General features: G+C 43.2%; 1 protein-coding gene across 2 annotated transcripts in view; it reads left to right on the forward strand.

Annotated features, from left to right (window-relative positions):
• Nucleotides 1-153: 153 nt before the first annotated feature.
• Nucleotides 154-18,286, forward strand: part of TP53BP1 (tumor protein p53 binding protein 1) — a 1,075,988-nt gene continuing 1,057,855 nt past the window's right edge. The window contains exon 1 of one of the 2 annotated variants that reach the window (XM_086958203.1): nucleotides 154-280. The gene's annotated coding sequence lies outside the window, so the exon portion shown is untranslated. The remainder of the gene's footprint in view (nucleotides 281-18,286) is intronic. The other variant, XM_086958207.1, reaches the window with a different exon arrangement.

An 18,286-nucleotide genomic window follows, 5' to 3' on the forward strand; every position in this document is an offset into this window, starting at 1 on the left:
GGACTGAAATAATTCTCTCTCCAACCAACAGTCTTATGTCCAAATGTTTACACTTTATAAGACAGTTAAGAGGCACGAGTTGTGGTCCAGCAGCGCCCCCACTCTACAACACTAGGCGGCAGCAAGACACCACACAAAGCTCGGGCTGCAGTAGCGGCGGAGGCAACCGCAGAGCCAGGCTGCCTGTAGCTCCCACCTCCCTCGTTGCGGCTCTCACGTCCCTCGCATCCTCGCTGCCTCGTACGCACGGCGTTGCAATCCGAGCACCGAGCACCCCGAGGTAAAGCCCGCGGAGTCACGCTGACCGCCCCGTGTAGAGGCATTTAATGCATGCGTCTGTCTGTCCGACCGGCTGCTTGAGGAGGCGAAGCAGGGGCGTCCAAGAGGAGAAGGCGGCCTACGGCATGAGTCTAGGGCGGAGGGTGAGGTTAGGGGGCGTGGGTTGCCTGGAGCAGAGGCGCGTGGAATTAGGAAAGATGCGTGGAGCAGAACGGGAGAGAAAGGGATGGCGGTTGGGTTGTTATGGAGTGAGTGAGAAAGACACAGCGGGTGTGCAGTATGGAGGACGGGCAACAATACAAGCGGGTCTGTGGTTGTGCAGGGATCAAGCTATCCTGGGTGTACAAGGGCTGGGGAGCAGGTGAGTGCGTACCGTGGAGCGTGGTTATTGGCGTTGCTGGGCTCGGGCTGGCTGTGTACGCAGGGAGTGCCGGTGGCCGTGCAGGAGTGGAGGCACGCAGTCAACATGCTGGCTCTCTGAGGAGGATGAACCCAGGGGTGGGGAAGGGTGCTTTAGGTGTGCTGAGTGGGAACATACGGACATCTGTAGGTTTGTTAGGGTGCTAAAGATGGTTTATTACACAAGGACACCCGCCAGATGAGGGCGACTCGAGAGACATGCACTATCAGATTTGGAATGGACACACGGGAGCAGGGTTCACCCTGGGAGCCGATGCAAGGGTGAAGTCTAGACACGTAGGTGTTGCAGGAAGTACACGCCAGGGATCCAGGATACACGTGCACACGGCGCATAACAGACAAGCAGTGGGGATAGGACAGACGTGCATGTGGTGCAGAAAAGACCACGCATGCATGAGGTGAGGATTATCATGAACGAGAGGCATGCAGGAGAAACAAGGTAGACATGCAGGAGCTGCAGCATGGCCGTGCAGTGATTGGCGGATACACCAGCGAGGATGGATAGACATAAACAAGGTATAAGACTGACAACCTGGGGGTGCAGGACAGACTCACACAGAACCCCCAAAACACGAGAAGAGAGCAGGATGTACATGCAGTGACTGCATGAGAGATATGTGGACATGCAGGGTAAACATGCGCGGAGTGTACACGTATGTGGTGGGTTAAGGATAGGCATGGGAACTCTGCAAGATACATATTCAGGAAGTGCAGAGTAGACATGGGGATGGTGCAGGTCAGGCCCAAGGGTGATGCAGGATATACCCGCAGGGAGTTAGGATAAGCATGAAGACTGCAGGATGTACATGCAGGGAGACCCGGGAGGCGCGCGCGTGAATGACGCACGCACCCCCAGCAGACTGTTCTCTTGTCTCTGGTTGTTTACCTCTTGTCATTGGGTTGCCCTCCAGAATATAGATTTTCTGGTGCACTTAACACAGAGTTCTTCAAACTGTGGGGCGCGCCCCCCCCCAGGGGGGCGCGACACCATCCCAGGGGGGGCGCGGACTCCACCCGAAAATCTTACATTTGTCTTTCACTAGAGAACCCCGGTAGAGGGGAGGGAGGGGAAATCATCGGGCCGATCAGCCCATGCTTTTCTCTGTTAATCACCGTCCCAGGAGGGGGTTAATTGTTAGAGCTGCGGCGGGAGGCCCCTGTTAAACCGAAAGCAAAGGAAGACAGTTCTGTTCCTTCGCCTTTGGTTTCAGAGGAGACTCCTTGCCTCCCACCGCAGCTGAAGCATTTCAGTTCAAGCCCTTCCCGGTTCAAAATTTGTGATCAATCAAGCCTCATGTCTGCGCCGCCTCACAGGCTTTCCTTTCTTCATGTGCTGCGCAAGACATAGCTGCCAAGGTTTCAGATTGCTATGTGTGACATTTTTTTTTATTTCATTGCAGTCATGAGTGACATTTCAACCACTATAAGTGACAATTCCTCGTGAGCAAAACAAAGCAATGAAGTCCATGGGAATGGATAAATATTACGAATTATAACCTTTTGAGCTGTGAGAAACTCGAAAAAGATCTTTAAACTGCTGCAGAGCACTTCCTATTGATCAAAAAACATCTGCTTTTCATAACTAGGTGCATTTTGTACTGTGGAAATTGTATGTGCATTCATTCTGCTAGGAAAAGAGAAAACTAGTAATCTCAGTATGCAAAGTGTTTAGGATTAACAAGTCACGTTTCACAGTGTTACAATTCACATGAAATACACAACAGGAAGCATCTACGGATGGGCCACATTATCGTACTTGGTGTTAAGTGGCAAGATCTGTATTGTATTTTCTTGGCTCGCGCTGGGTTCATACAAAAAGCCGAGATTTTTCCCCTCATCGCTGCATACTTTGCAGTGTTCTGAAAGCTGCGAAGTTAAAGATAACTGTCTCTTAATAAAAGTAAATAAAGGCAAAGTCCATTGTAAAATGTATAGACTTTATGAAGACAATCTTTTTTGATAATTTTGTCATGCTTAAGCCTTAAATCGTCACGAACAAATGGCCAGTATGGCAGTATTTAGCAACCTTACCAGTGAGTGGGAAACGCTGAATGTGCAAGAATGGCTCCAGTGCTGCTTTCCGTGTTCTCTCAATTCAGTGCTGCTGGCGTCCATAGCAAGGCAGGGGCACCGGAAGGGGCTCTTGCTCAGGGCACAAGGTAGTTGCAAGGCGACCAGCCTCAAGGCAGGCATTAGTTCAGTTATTATTGCTATGTTTGCTGCCTGGTCCATTCGTTCACCACCCTCACCCATACCCTCTTCCCCCTCACCGTTTGGTTTACCCATATACTATTAGCCGGAGACAGACTGCGTGACTGCAGTCCTTACTAACAGAGGGCATGCAGGCACTGCAGCTCTGAGCTGCTCAGAACTGCCAAGCCTTTTGAGCATTAAATGAAAAGGATGCCACCTTGCTTTGGGCCATACCAACATACCTCAGTGCTGCACGTTTGACCTCTCACACACCTGCTTCTGGTGTGTCTTCCCTTAGTCTTGTAACTTCACCATGACGTGGCCCATGACACTGTGCCTGCAGAGGTGCCAGTAAAATGCAGAGTGGAGAAAACCGGCGCTTGCAGATTTGACCCTAGCAAGAGGCTTTGCTAGACAGTTAATGACACTGTGATGCATAGGCTTGGAATATTGGAGGTTACAGGTATGGGGCAACCATGAGCCTGCAGTATACTGAATACCGTTTAAGACTAGATGTGGAGCACAAGCTGAGGATGGCAGTAGCAAATATCCATCCACAGAGTGACCGTCTGTGGTAAAAAACATGCACACCCGTCACATTTATGTTGGTGGTGTTATTATTAATCTATGTCATGTGTGGAACAAAGCATCCTAGTAAAAACAATTTGCACAACTTTTTATCTTGGAAAATTGTATTTTGAACTGTATAGTAAGCCTCTGTCATTTCACCACACCCACTCACAAACCTGTAGTTTACTAAACATTCTGGTTGTGTAGAACATTATTTGATGGATATGGCTCGTGATATGCGCGTGGCAGTCGATTATGTAGTGTCCCAGATTCCACACATTTTTGTCAGATGGTGGGGGGGCCCAGCATCTAAAAAAATTCAGCTGGGGGGGCTCAACCTACAAAAGTTTGAAGACCTCTGACTTAACACATACAACGCACAGCAGCTGCGGATTAAGCAATCGAGCTGAGGTTATGTTCAAGAGTGTGTGTAATCGGCAGCGTGCATGGGCGCTGTGCTTGTTTGTTGTGAACAGGAGCGTGGCTGCCTCTTCCAGTTGGTTCTCTTAGCTTACCACAACATGATCGCCGGAAATGCATCTCCTTGTCTCTGACCTGGGCTTCCGTGAAAATACAGGCGATAGTCATGGATGCTGTGTGTCTAGGTCAGGGACAGGTCGCACGTCGGCATTGCAGATGTAATTAATTGATTATCACCTCACTGGATTATGGCCTCCATCATCACCACCACTCTCATTGGTAGTGTAGTGGTAGCCTTAGCGTCGCTATCAGTGTTGTTGTTATTGTAAATGTATTCTTTTTCTTATCCTAGTTTTTATTATTCTCACACAGGCCCGGCACCAGCATTTTTTTGGGGGGGTGAGCCAAAGGATGCATTTGGGTGGGCCACTGCGGGCCCAATTTGTCGCTTCTTGTGGTAGCCTAAAAGCCCTACATTTCATCATATCTAATTGCAAACACTAACCATGATACAACGGATTGATTCTGTGTATATACAGAGCATGTGGGAAGTTATTTGAAAGTAAGAGCAATGTCTGGATCTAAGTGCAAACCCTCAAATTCCAACAGGCCAGTCTTCAAAACAAGTACTTCCAGGCCCGATTATCCACTTTTCTACCACCCCTCTCCTGTGCACCTTATCTCAGAGCTGATCTTGGGCCCTAGCCCCATATCAACCTCCATATCAGCCTCCATCCAGGTCTACTTTCATTATTCCCATAAAAAACATTAGTAAAATCACCTTCAAACTTAAATGTAAATATAATTAGACCACACTATAATATGTTCCACAGTTGCCCTAATGACCTGACTGCTAATTAAATAAATACTGAAAGGCCATGACAGGACCGGCTTCAGCGCTAGTGTGAAAGTCTTTTTTGGCTCCTCACCAATGACCTCTTTCTCCACAGATACCAGTACTACCACCCACCAACAGTGCCCTTCATCTCCCTGTACCCACTCTCTCATTAGCATTCCATTTGTTGCATAGCGCTACTCATGTCAGTGTAGGTTGTCATAGTACTTTACAGCACGCACACATTATACAGCGACAATGAATCATACAAGTATGTAAATCAGTCTATAGGGAATGCCGTATAGCCAATGAGGACTACAAAGTGTAGGAATTACACATCATCCACACTGGTGGGCAGTATATTTTAAGGGGGATTGGGCTGGGGAAGTGCAAACTCAGGATTTAAAGTATACCACAGTGGTTGGGGGTTGGCTTTACTAATACAAATGTATATCGGCCCAAACTCTTTTTAGTAACATTTAAATAATGAAAGAACTGAGAAGTTCTAACTATATAGTAACACAAAAAAGTGAACTTCTAACTATACCATACATTTTCGTAGGCAGTTCTTTGATGACAGTTCATAGGTCACTATCCTATGTTAGGAATGTAACATCTGAACTGCAGGTAACACAAGAATCTCTGTGACAAAGGCAGTAACCCCCTGAGCTATCCACATAAAATACAGATTATCTGCATTTCAAAACTACCAACAGGTAAATAATTGCTCTCCAGCAGGATCAATAATTACCAGTTATCTTGACAATGTTATTGTTGTCTTACATCCATGCAATGATAAAAAACAATTTAAAAGAAGCATACACAAAGTATGTGCCTTGCTGGGCCTGGGCAGATAAAAAATATAAACAAATAGTATTACATTCTCTTACCTACTCCCTTAGTCAAAGTGTTTGTCACAGCCTGATCTGATATGCAGCTACAGGAGTCAAGAAAAGTGAATAGGAATAAACAAACTTCTTTTCTCCAGTACTGAACAGAAAAGGAAATATCCACGCAGCAGGAAGCTAAGCAAAAGTTACTCGGTGCTAAATAAACAATATGCTCCCTTCGCCATGCCCCTATTGTTCCTGCAAGACGCAGCCCACCTTTCTAAAAGGAGTCGGGTGATTGGGGATGGCTGTGAGAAAGAGACCAGGCCCAATCACGCAACTCCCAGAATAGGAGGGAAAACAACGTTAGGAGTAACTTTTTAAATTAAAGATACCATTTTGTATTGGCCTTTGCGCCGTCACTGCGAGGGCCAAAGCTCATGTTTGGGTGGGCCAGGCTCCTGTTTGGGTGGGCCTGGCCTACCCGGCCCCTGCTAGAGACGGGCCTGTTCTCACATGTGATTGCACGAGAACTGACCACTCATGCACACAGGAAGCCACTGGGAGGAGCAGATGAGAAAGCAAACCACCCCTTCATGTGCAACTTATTCGTAAAATGCTGCCTGCATTGTTCAGTGATAAAAGACAGTCCGGTGCTGGTCTGGTGATCCCCTCAAAGTACTTGCACCCCTTCAGTTACCCCCAAACCATGCATGCCCGTGCTCACCAGGGATACCCGCTGGTTTTTCAGTGCACCCACTCCTGGACTCACACCAGGTCCTGTGGGTTACCAGTTAGGTACAATTGTGAAACTATACAATTTAGCATTTATATTGTTAAGTAAATAGATGCCAACTTTTGTTGTGAAAGCGCCCAAGCAAAACTTTAATCATTTGGGTTGAAGTTTGCAAAACAGCGCTCTACAAGTTAACTTGACCTTTTCCCTCACCGTTTGCACGCTCCTTCTGCCCTTGTTTGCTCCGCCCTCATAGGTGATTTGTCGCCAGTTGGTTTATTGACTCTGCAGTAGGAAGGGAGAGGGCACCTGCTAACCAGTTCACGCTGGAAAGGTATCTACTCCTGGAAAGACATCTACTTTGTTACCCGACCCCAGGGTCTAAGCAGGGTGGGCCTAACGATTAACCAAGTATTTATTTTCATCGATGTTCCCTTCTCCAGCAAAGGTGGCTCTTCTTGTTCTTTGCAGTGGTTGTTCAAGCTCTACCATGCATAAAGAATTCCAGGGGGTAATTTGCCTGCTACTGAAATTTGAGTGCAACCTGCATGGCAAAGCTTTGACTCCTGGCGTGGGTCAACCCAAACTTCATAGTTCAAAGGTTAGTAAAACGTAACTGTTGATGTGGGCAGCAAGCAATGGAGACCTCAGCAGGGATTTTAAGTGCCCCATGACCAGGTTTGAGTAGTAGAACCAGTTCAGCAAGCGTGGATCCTCAGGGTAACAAGAAAAGATTGTTAATGCTTCTTTCTACTATTAGTCAGCCTAAGGATTTTTGACTAATTGAAGATAAGAGAGCTGGTATTTTGGACGTTGAACAAGTATTGGCAGCTAGGGGACCCATTTGCTGCACTAGCAGAAGTGTTCTTATTGTTTATGATACAAGCAACTGTCGTCCACCTCTGATGGCCAGCTACCAATTGTCCATTAATTAAATACATTAAAACACAATCAAGAGGCAACAAAACAGGATACATATCCAAAATTGGTACATAGATCATCAAGAGGAAGTGAGTCTAAAACACTTTTTGGTTGATTTTGTGATTCTTTAATAATTTGCTTCTTCAATAGATGTAGGTAAATACAGCCAACTTGTTTCGCCCAGGTACAGGCTTCCTCAGGGCTGCAAACATACATGGACAACATGTCAGTCACAAACTTTCCTGCAATGCGGAGGAACTGCAGTGATGATGTGCAGTTTGAACTGCATACTAACCAAACTATCTCTAGAATTAAAACTAGGGCTATAAGGAAACAGTTTTGTAACAAGCAGCTAGCAGGGCTAGGAGAATCAACAGAAGCGATACTAAAAAAAACGAGCTGGAAAATCAGTGGAACATTTTTCACTCATCACCACAAATTCCAGACTGAATCAGAAGGTGTTTAAAAACCTGAACAGACCCTGGCCTCTGTTAAAAATTGTCCCTGGAGTTGGGGCTATACTTCCTGACAAACCATCTGCAACATATTGAAGAAGCAAAGCCATTAGAGAGGTTGATAGCCCGAGCTATACATTACCCAGTCCTAAAGTGTCCAGGTTTTTATACCTGTTAAGAATGCAATATCTGTCATTTGTACCTAAACAGAACAAAGAATTTTGAATATAACACCAAAAATAGACAGAGCATCAGACAGTTTATTAACTGCCAATCTTGTTTTGTTATGTGTGTTATCATCTGTGTCTGTGAGTGGATCTAGGCAGGAAGTTCCACTTGCCAACTAAGAACCAGCATTCAATAACATTGTAGGGCTTGTGTTAATCATGATTCCTCTTACTTATTGTTTCACATCAATGCATTGTTGGTGCCAAGAGAGACAATTTTAAGTTTCAGGCAATAGATGTAGCCCTCCCTGACTGATGAGGAGGAGACAGAAAACTGTACCTACGTCAGATGTAAGCCAAGTGGATTTGTGAATTAAGAGCTGTGAGTAAGGGACTAAATTTAGATCCAGAATTACATCATGTCCTATAAGGATGAATTCGGCATCCCCCAATCTCTGCCTTACTAAATTTATTGAATGTACTTCTTGGTGTTTGGGGCTGGTTTGGCGTTTTATTACAGCCCTTCCATGGCTCCCCTGTTTCTGTTTTTCTCAACACTCTACATGTATCTTCTGGGGTTCGGTTTCATCTACGTGACTTACAGTTCAACATACTACAGTTGGAGATTAAAATGCTTCATTATAGAACGTATGTGTATGGAGAAACCAGGAAGGAGACTGGTGTTTGTGAATATAGGTTGGCCTGCTGAGAGCAGCATCCACTAACTGATGTAGGATTACAAGAAAGGAAGGGGAGTGTCCTTGTTAGAAACATAAAGAAACATAAAGGACAAAAATTGGTGGTCTCCAATACGTACTTTATAAGCATGTATTTACTTACCCAGATTGGATTGATACAGGGTCACAACACAAAATGGGGTTGTCTTGACAACACAAAATTTGTTTCAACATGACTCCCGTTTTGATGTTTGCCATCATGTGTGGGAAATTTGCTATTTTTGAAAGGTGTAAGAAACTGCCAAATATTAACACCAAGGTTTATATCACTCTTCTTCCCAGACTGGTTACAAATTGCACACTTAATGCCTGGTTAGCAGGCTCTTGCCCTTTGACTTATAACATAGGACCACTACTGTATGAAGTGGTTGGTTTCGATTTACGGTTACTTCCAGAGTGGTACATGAAAGAGAGGTTTTGCTGTCCCTCCCCCCTTTTACTTACACATGTTTGAATCATTTGAAAATGAGATGAATACACCAATATGTAAGAGTGAGTCTGGCAATTTAAAGATTGAGCATCTTTAATGCTAGATTTAAACATGAGGCATGTTTATATTGTTCTGTTTACGCTTAGTGCCATATGGATGGATGTCTTTTCCCATGACAGTGGCATAAAATCTTGTCTGTTTGCTTACCAGCAGCTGACAGAATTTCGACCTCACTGCTGCTATCATGTATTCTTGTTTCATTTTATCTGTGGGGTTACCCTCTTCCTCTTGTGTATATCTTAGGTCTAGGAGTGCCTGGGACGTATAAGAATGAATATCATGTTTATGTTTATTGGTATGGCCTTATTGGTCTCATGACTGTCCGACAAAATAAATGTACAGAATAGGTCTTAACCTGGTATGATTAAGGCCCGTGTGCTGATCCATGACATATTTGCCTTGTTTCTTAGAGCCCTCGTGGAATACTGATGTGCCACTCATTATGACATGTCTACTTTAAACTGTGTCTGGTTAGACGCTTGTTTTTGATAAGCTTCAGGCAGTTTTAGTGGCATTTATAAATTACTGTACTTACAACTTAACATCACATCATGTATAATGGGGAAGGGATTAACGATGGACATTCACTACACCTATATCTGTTCTCAATTGTGTATTTCTTTGATAGTAGGTTGTCTGTTATGGTGTTTTCTTCTTTCTTTTTTTCCCCTATGGATCTTAACTTTGGTGCACATTGGACATTAACATTAATGAGTACCACAAGGTCTGGATCCCAGTTGTGAATATGGAAATCCTGGTATCCAGTCCTGTGGTACGTACATGTTTTCATATAAGGCATTGGAATTATAAGGTGCTATTAATATTTTGTGCTTTATGCTTTTGTAGTTTTTTTGCTGTTTTGTCTTCATTTCTCTGGGCACGTATTCTCATTGGTGGCTAATTGGTTGTTTTTCAAAACATATTTAGTTTTTTTGTATGTTATATTGGTACATAAGTTTATGTGATAATTTTTTGCATTACTGTCTATCTTATTGTATGATTAATGTTATGAAGAGTCTCTAGCCTAAGAAGTGTCTAATAGTGATGTGGAATATAGCGTCTTATGGAGCTTTTTGACCTTGAACAATCGTATAATGGATTGTGGGTCATGTTGCTTAAAAAGTAATTTTTAATGAGAGTTTACAGACACTAGTTTTCAGGTTTCGCGCCTAGCGCTGCAGCACGCAGCACTGCTTGCGCAGCGCGTTACTTCTTGTATGCGGTGCTGAAAGCAGACCACACGCTCGTGCGTGTGGTTTTGCTTTCGGCGGCAGGCCAATCATTGGCTTTAGCGTGTTTTATTTTTTATTTTTAAAAGGCACACAATTGGGCAAAGACAGATGCATGTCCCGCCTTTGCAACGTCCATTCCTGTCCGTATCAGCACGCACGGCAGCGCGCGTTCGCCTCGCTGCCACGCTCCCTCGCTCCCCTGTGGTGCGTGCGCACCACTACTTTCGATTCTCGGCCCTGCTCCTCTGTGGTGCGCCCACCATTGGTTTGTTTTGCTTGTTTTACATGAAATCTCCTGTTCCATCAACACATCCAGGATCAGTGACTCAGCAGTCTCTTGCGCCAGTAAGAGAGCTCAATCGCCTCACATTACCCCCACTGCACATGGAGAATGCTATCTCTTCTGCACCACTCTGCTTTTTCCACTACCTGGCTGACACATTTCCTTTCTGCAGTCTGTTCATTCTTCGGCTGCTCACTCCCGGCTAACACAAGTCGCATCTTTTATTTTTTATTGAAGTTTTTACCCCTTTTTTGCAAGGCAAAGCTTATACTGATGGCAACAAACAGTTATAATACAATTCAGACAAAAAAATTAAATAAGTTTTCATAAACAGCACACATAAGACAGATAAAAAGAAAGCAACATTATCGGAAATATAGGTGGACAGAGTTTCCAATATGACATCTCGATATAAATACGAACTTCTCACTTCAATTGATAACTAGCCCCAAATAGCACAAAAACCCACACATTAATCTAAATCCATTCAAATATTGGAGACCAAATCTTCAATCCCTTTGCTCTTTTCCTTCTACCTTTAGTTTTATAAATTGATAGCTCTAAATTATACATTGCTAACAGCCTTGAACGACAATTCATGAAACTGGGTGGATCAGAACTAATCCAATCATTAGTGATACAAGCACATGCCACCTCCATACTTATAAATAAAAAAAGAGGTTATAGCTCTAGGTATTGTATTTGCCACACTGTCCGACCCTACCCCTATTAAAACTAGTTCTCCCGTTATTGTCACAGGGGATCCTATTATTATTCCCAAGAACAACTCAATTTCCCTAAAAAATTCCCCTAACTTTGGACATGAAAAAAACATATGTATTGAGTCTGCTGCATATACGCCACATCTATTGCATTTGACTCCAACAGTTGTCCCTGATTCAGAGAACTTCCTTGGTGTGTAATATAAGCCATACAGGGCCATATAATGTTAACTGCGGGTTCTCCCTGACATCAGAACTTGATTAGCAAGCTCAAGAGATTATTTTATATTAGCATCCTCTACTCCCAATTTTCTTTCCCATTTCATTTTACAATAATCTAAATCATCAGGAAATGTTTCTACTAATTGTAAATAGAATTGACCAATTGGTGTTCTTCTCTTCATTTTTTCAATTAACGGGATCTTTACAAACTGTTGTTCATTTCCAGACCCATGCCGAACAACAAAACTACGGATTTGGAGACTCCTGGCGAAAAACCATTATTATTGGTTTTAAAAAAAAGGATGAGGCTGATTTACTTCCATCATCATATAGACCAATCTCATTAATCAATTCTGGTAGCAAGATTTATTCTAAGATTACTGCTCAGCGTTTAGGATTAGTTATTTCCGCTTTAGTCTCTAATTTTCAGCATGGGTTTATCCCAGGAAGGGATACAGCAGATCACGTGAGGCAAGTAATATCACTCCTTGACTGGGCCCAAGCAACTGAGTCCACATTAGGGGTAATCCTGTGGGATGCCGAGAAGGCATTCAACAGGGTTTCCTGGCCATACATGTAGTAGGTGTTTGCTACTGAAGGGATTCTGCCCCCAGTTTTGTCAAGCTGTCAAGACACTTTATATTTGCCCGGAAGCCACTATACGAATTTCTGGACAGGAGTCGGGTTCATTTAATATCAGCAGGGGCGCAGGGCAAGGGTGCCTGTGCTCTCCTCTTTAATTTGCATTATATATAGATTTTTTTTTAAACAAATTAAATCAGCATGCAGACATAAAACCAGTCCAAATTCGGCATATGGAGTATAGAGTGTTAGCCTATGCCGACGACATTGTCGTTGTCACAAGGGATATTGTCATTGCACTTCCTGCAAATAAGAAATTGGATAGCCAGTTTGGGTGTTTTTCTGGTTATAAATTAAATATAGAAAAAACTCAAATCCTTTATTCAGGTGCTAACCCCCCAGCAAATATGGCAATAGTCCCAGAAGTCACATATCTGGGAATTAAAATTACAACGTCCGTTGGAAATATTCCGGGATGGAATATCAACCCAGTGATGGAGAAGGTGAATGCAACACTGGAGAGTTTGGCCCATCTTCATTTACCCATTCACGGGAGATGTAACGTATTAAAAATGCTGGTTTTATCGAAATTCTTATATATGTTCAGAACAATCCTCCTAGAGTGCTCTTTGTCTTGTTTCAACAAATTAGAGAGGATCTGCTCTAGATCCTTATGGGGGTATCACAGACAGAGAAGGGCATTCAAGAAGATGGTGCAACCAAGACATTGTGGGAGCTGGCGTATTCCATATTTTATGTTGTATTATTGGGCAGCAATGATACAATATATCAGCCCCTTGGTAGGCGGGATAGGGGTGAACTTTTGCCATGTCATAGACCATCAATATATAAATTTGGGTTGGGGGACGAGACCAATGAGTACCTAGTTAATGTAATTGAACATAGTTATTAAAAAAATAAAATAAATTTAAGATACTTAAGGCAGCTTATTCAGTCTGGAAACAAGTCAAATGTAAGATATGGGTCCCAAATTTAAATGCCTAAACCCCATTTTCAGCTCCTGGCCTGGTTCCTACAATTTTTCGGGATCAAGTCTCAAATAGATGGGGCCTAAAAGGAATACGACGCATGGGGGATTTGTGTGATGAGGGGCAATTAGTAACATTTTCAGACCTATAGAATAAATATGGATTGTGTAAACATGAATTTTTTAAATAACACAAGCCGCATCTAGTACAACTTTCGCTAACTGCTTTTTCAGCTGTGAAATCTGCCCTCTCCGCGTTTCCTTTTACAGTCAATTTTATACAGACTTGAATTATCTCACTCCAGACTGCTGTTCACCCCGCTCTGTGCGCCTAACCCCATCCCACCGCTTCAGAGCAGAGAAACCCTGCTGCCAGGCTTGGACTTTAGACACCATTTACATTCCCATCACTGCCCTAACGGGGATGGGTAATTGGGCACCCCTGAATTAGACCATCGTCATTCAGTTCCCCTCTCTCCTCTTCTGGAAATGCAGCCTTCAATCCGAGAAGGGCAAAAGCGAAGGTGCGATACCGATGGAGTCCTATGGCACAGGTACCTATGGAACCCTTGTCCATGCCTGTCCCACTTAAGGTTACTCTGTTCATAGAGCACAGTCGGGTATAGACCCCAAGTCTGTAACACACTGGTTTTCATTCAAAACTAAAATCCTTCTGCCCTTGCACTTAGGGCTATACTCTCGCTCCATGCACACTGACCTACAGGGCCCTAGTCTGAGCAAAGGTGCCCTCCTACGCATTACTCTGCTCTTACAGGAGTGACCTCTTTGCGCACAACACCACAAATATCTGATTTACAGTCCCTAACGAATTCTAAAGGTATGCTAGTAAGAATTCTTCTCTGAAGGTCCGCCTTGTTGCTGCATTTTAAGTCCTTCATTAGCTTCTGGCCTTCAAGCACATCTTCAGAAGTCTCTACACCCCACATCATATCGTCCTTTCATCCAGTCGTGATCTGCATGGTATATTCCCAGTCACTGGCTGTGCCAGCTTCTGTCTATACTCTCAATGTACCTTCCATAAAGAACACAAGAGCTGGGAGATGTGCGATCTACTACACAACATCCATAGCCTGGAATAAATGTATGCTACTCTTAAAGTCCCAGTCACGTGTATTTCCCTAAAATAGTAAAACCTGGTAGTTCGTACTGAAATAAGCCTTCAATGGCTCCAGCATGACCATGGCTGGGGTACACCTTCGATCACAGTCACGCTTTGGAATTCTCTATCCATTTTCACCAGACGTGTTGCCATGAAACTGGTACAATATATCGGACATTATCATGTGAACTAATTTAAGGTATCCTTACAAGGCCACCTGAATTGAAAAAAAGATTCTTGAGGTAGTCGCAACGCATTGAGCAAATACAGGTAAATATTGACCAGGTGCACACTCCAGAACTGAGCAATTGTCAAGAACAGACATCTAGAAAGGGTACTAATATATATAATTCACTTGAAGAATTGAAAACAATATATCACACGAGGTTATAGGAACCACAGAAAAGTCTGTATGAGACCATCAATACTGCAGATCAGGCCTGGAACTAGACAAGGCCTCGCCAATGATGCATAGTGGACAGTATGCTCTCCTGAAGACTGCTGCTCATGCCTCCCTCCAAACACCTCCACAGCATGGTCATACACTTCACCCACTGAGATTATTTGGATAGGAGATTCGTTAATTATATATTTGACCTATTCGACCATTCACCTGTGTCTCTTCACAAACATGTATGAGGTTTTCTGCCTGGAAGATATCCTGCTGTCATACTGCTTTTGAGCAGTGGGATGCTCTAGTGAAGAGTCTTCAGAAGCAGAGCGCCAGCCTAAGTTGTTTTACAACATACCAGGAGGATCTGGTTCTGGAGCACAGAGTGGCATGCACAGCACAATTCACTAGAGCATGACCAATTTCTGCATGGCATGGCACTACTAGAATCGAAGTTAAAAAGCAACACATACTATGGTTCCAACACCAGGGTTGGCATCAGGGGGCAGATATACCAACAATGTGTCCTGGATGCTGTGTGATGTGTGAAGTGAAGTGCAGCCGTTCACCGAGATTGTGCACAGCTAGTTTGAACAAGAATATTAAAATGCTTTCAGGTAAGAGACAGGATTTCTCGCTCAAAAGGGCTGGAGTTTAAGAGGCCATTCTTCCTGCCATGCGATTAATGGAGACCTAAAATCCCAGAGGCCAAGTAAGAACATGTTTGCACGAGCAGAGAGGGGAACAGTCTACTGATAAACAGAATCAAGAACAATGAACTCATATAGTATGCTTCACCACCCAGACAGCTCCGTGACTGGGTGGCAGGGCATAGTACATAGGCTATAACATAAAACACGTGAAGTCCTTGGGCAGAAGGCGGTGCCAGGAGACAAAGGGATGTACTCCACGCTTAAATTTAGCCACTGGTTGCAAGTAGGCCCCACCAGCACTCTGTTGATATAAACATAAGCCCCTGAGCCCATACCAGACCTCGACTAGGAACAATGGAAAAGGGAAGAGAAAGATAGGAAAAACAAACATTTGCAATGCAATAGGTCTCGCATTTACGGGAGTTTAAGGTATTGGCATTGTAAATGACAATGCCTTTTATTTATGTTTTAAAAACCAAAACATAAATAAAAAGCATTGTCATTTACAATGTCAATAGCTCAAACTCACGAGAATGCGAGACCTATTGCATTGCAAATGCTTGTTATATTTATATGCTGTCTTATATTGTAAATATAACTGTATGTATTGTATCTTTGTAATGAGAACTTTTTAGAGTATGTTGTTCATGTATGTTTGCAGCCCTGAGGAAGTCTGTAACTGGGCGAAACGCGTTGGCTGTACTTATCTATATCTGGTGAAGAAACAATTGATTAAAGAATCACAGAATCAATCACAAATATTTTTTGACTCACTTCCTCTTGAAGATCTATGTACCAATTTTGCATGTGTATCCTGTTTTGTTGCCTCTGAATTGTGTTTTAGGGTATTTTGGATGTGCTTGGTCGAAGAAACTGCTTAGAGATGGGTCTGTTGGCTCAATTATACTGGGCTGGTTTTGTAGAGAGCATTTGGTTCTTCTGTATGAAGAATAAATCACATTCTATATTTTGCTATGATTTATGTGTTGCCATCTCTTCATTGGTGTTAAGGAGCCAAATGGACACAGCTGAGGAAAACTACAGAAGCACATTTCCAGGCGGTTACCTTAGTGAGCATTCCTACTTTTACATGGCCTTGAATCACGAGTGCCAGGCTAACAGATGGTGGCAAAGAAACCATGTAAGTGGCAGTATGAGCGGATAGTTTTGGCACCATGTGTACTGGCCAGGTTTAGTGGTGTGAGAATAGCTGTGCTGAGGGTTCCAACAGACTGTGTATTGTTTGCAGGATTATTTTTGGCTCAGCTCATGCAATAGCACGTGTGATACTACCAATACTGTGCCATCATCAGTGACGTACTAAAAGGATCATTGGGGATGATGGGGTGATGGACTCTCTCAAGAGTCCATCTGTGGCAGTGTAGTTGAATGCTTACATGTACAAAGTGAGTGTGCTTTCCTCACCGTAAGCAACTGTAGGAAACCAGACATGAAGAATGCCTCACTCAATCAATCAGACAGGATTCATAAAGTGCAGCTAATCACCCCTGAGGGTCTCCATGCACTGGGGGTTGATGGCACAGGAACTGGCAAGTTCTCTACCGGAGTCCAGGTGCGGGTGCAGGTGCCTCTTTGTCCCGTGCTTCTGCAGAGCTCCGTTCCAGCAATGTCTGTCTGTCTGCCTGCAAGTTAAGTCTTGAAGATGACAACTGGGATGACGAAGGACGGACCAGTGGATAAAATATAAATAAGGATTACTTGCAACCTTAGCAGCCATTTTAGTATAAACATTGCGTTCTGGATCTAATAATTGAAATCTAGTAGATGGACTAATCAACTTTCCTTTTGTACATTTTTGAAAAAAATGAAATGTTCTGAAACTAGATTTACCTGAGATCATATACTCTGGGGAATCTTAAAAACTGGTGAGCTGTTGGAGCAGTATATTGCACTCCTGAAACCATTAAAATATTGAGTGTTTGGTATTTCATGATTATGTGGCTGCTTTTCTTGTTTTGGCATATTTATCTGATTTTGTGAACATTAGGAACTGAATATTGGGAACTAGTCATTCCAAATCTGTCTTGATAAAGCTGGATATATTTTTTGTTTTGATTCTTTCTTGGATCTGATTAGTCACTTAAAAAGATGCAGTCACTAGTGTCAGTCTCAATGTTTTTACAAAATCACGTGGAACTATTGATGCAGTGAGATTGTTGGAAGGAGGATCACAAAATGTATATGGAGGCTCTAAGTTGGGATCTGTTTGTGCAAAGCGGACGCTGGCTAGGTTCAAGAACAATTTGCAGGTAGAAGGAAGGGGAATGTTATACTAGAACCTGGGACAGGGAACGGGTCTAGAAGACGACGACATGTAGGTTAATGTAAGATGGGATGATGATCAGGAAAGGGTGATGAGGGAATGTAAATATTTTCGTCAAAAGTAAAGTTTTTCTCCTGAACAGAGAAGCCAGGCAAAAATATAGAAGAATGTAGCAGCACTGTGCGCTTTGCCAGCAACATCTACAGGAGGAAATATGTGCGGGGAATGAGATTTTGGTATCAATTTATGATCGAATTAATAATTTATCTCATTCGTGATTTTGGACCGCTAATATCTGTCATTGAGTAAAAGACAACTCCCACATTGGTTTAGTTAAACCTCATTAACTGACGCCACTCTGAAGAACCACTTACAACTGATAAAGTTTTAAGGTTTTTATATAAAAGTCAAATTTGAATGCAAATACAATCTTCCCAAGGTAAATCTCAAGGTATACAAAGAATACAAAATCAGTTCCTTAATCAGCAATTTAAAGCTTCGATGTGAAGTGGTTCCTTTGCGTCATCTATCGAAAGAGAAAATAATCAAGTTAAATCTGTCCCTACTCTATACTAGGTGACATCCCTATTTCGCAAGTTCCTTGGTACCCTAAAAAGGTGTCAGCAGTTTGACTTCCAAAGAAGTTCAAACTCTCTTAACCTCTAAAGGTAACTTAAGTTTAAGAAGCAGTACCCTCTCTGCCTACCCATCCGCTCTTCTAAGGGTCCTCGGCCTACTGCTCCCTTGCGCTCTGAT

Source organism: Lissotriton vulgaris, chromosome 2_1 (genome assembly GCF_964263255.1).
Source record: "Lissotriton vulgaris chromosome 2_1, aLisVul1.2, whole genome shotgun sequence".
Lineage (NCBI taxonomy): Eukaryota > Metazoa > Chordata > Amphibia > Caudata > Salamandridae > Lissotriton > Lissotriton vulgaris.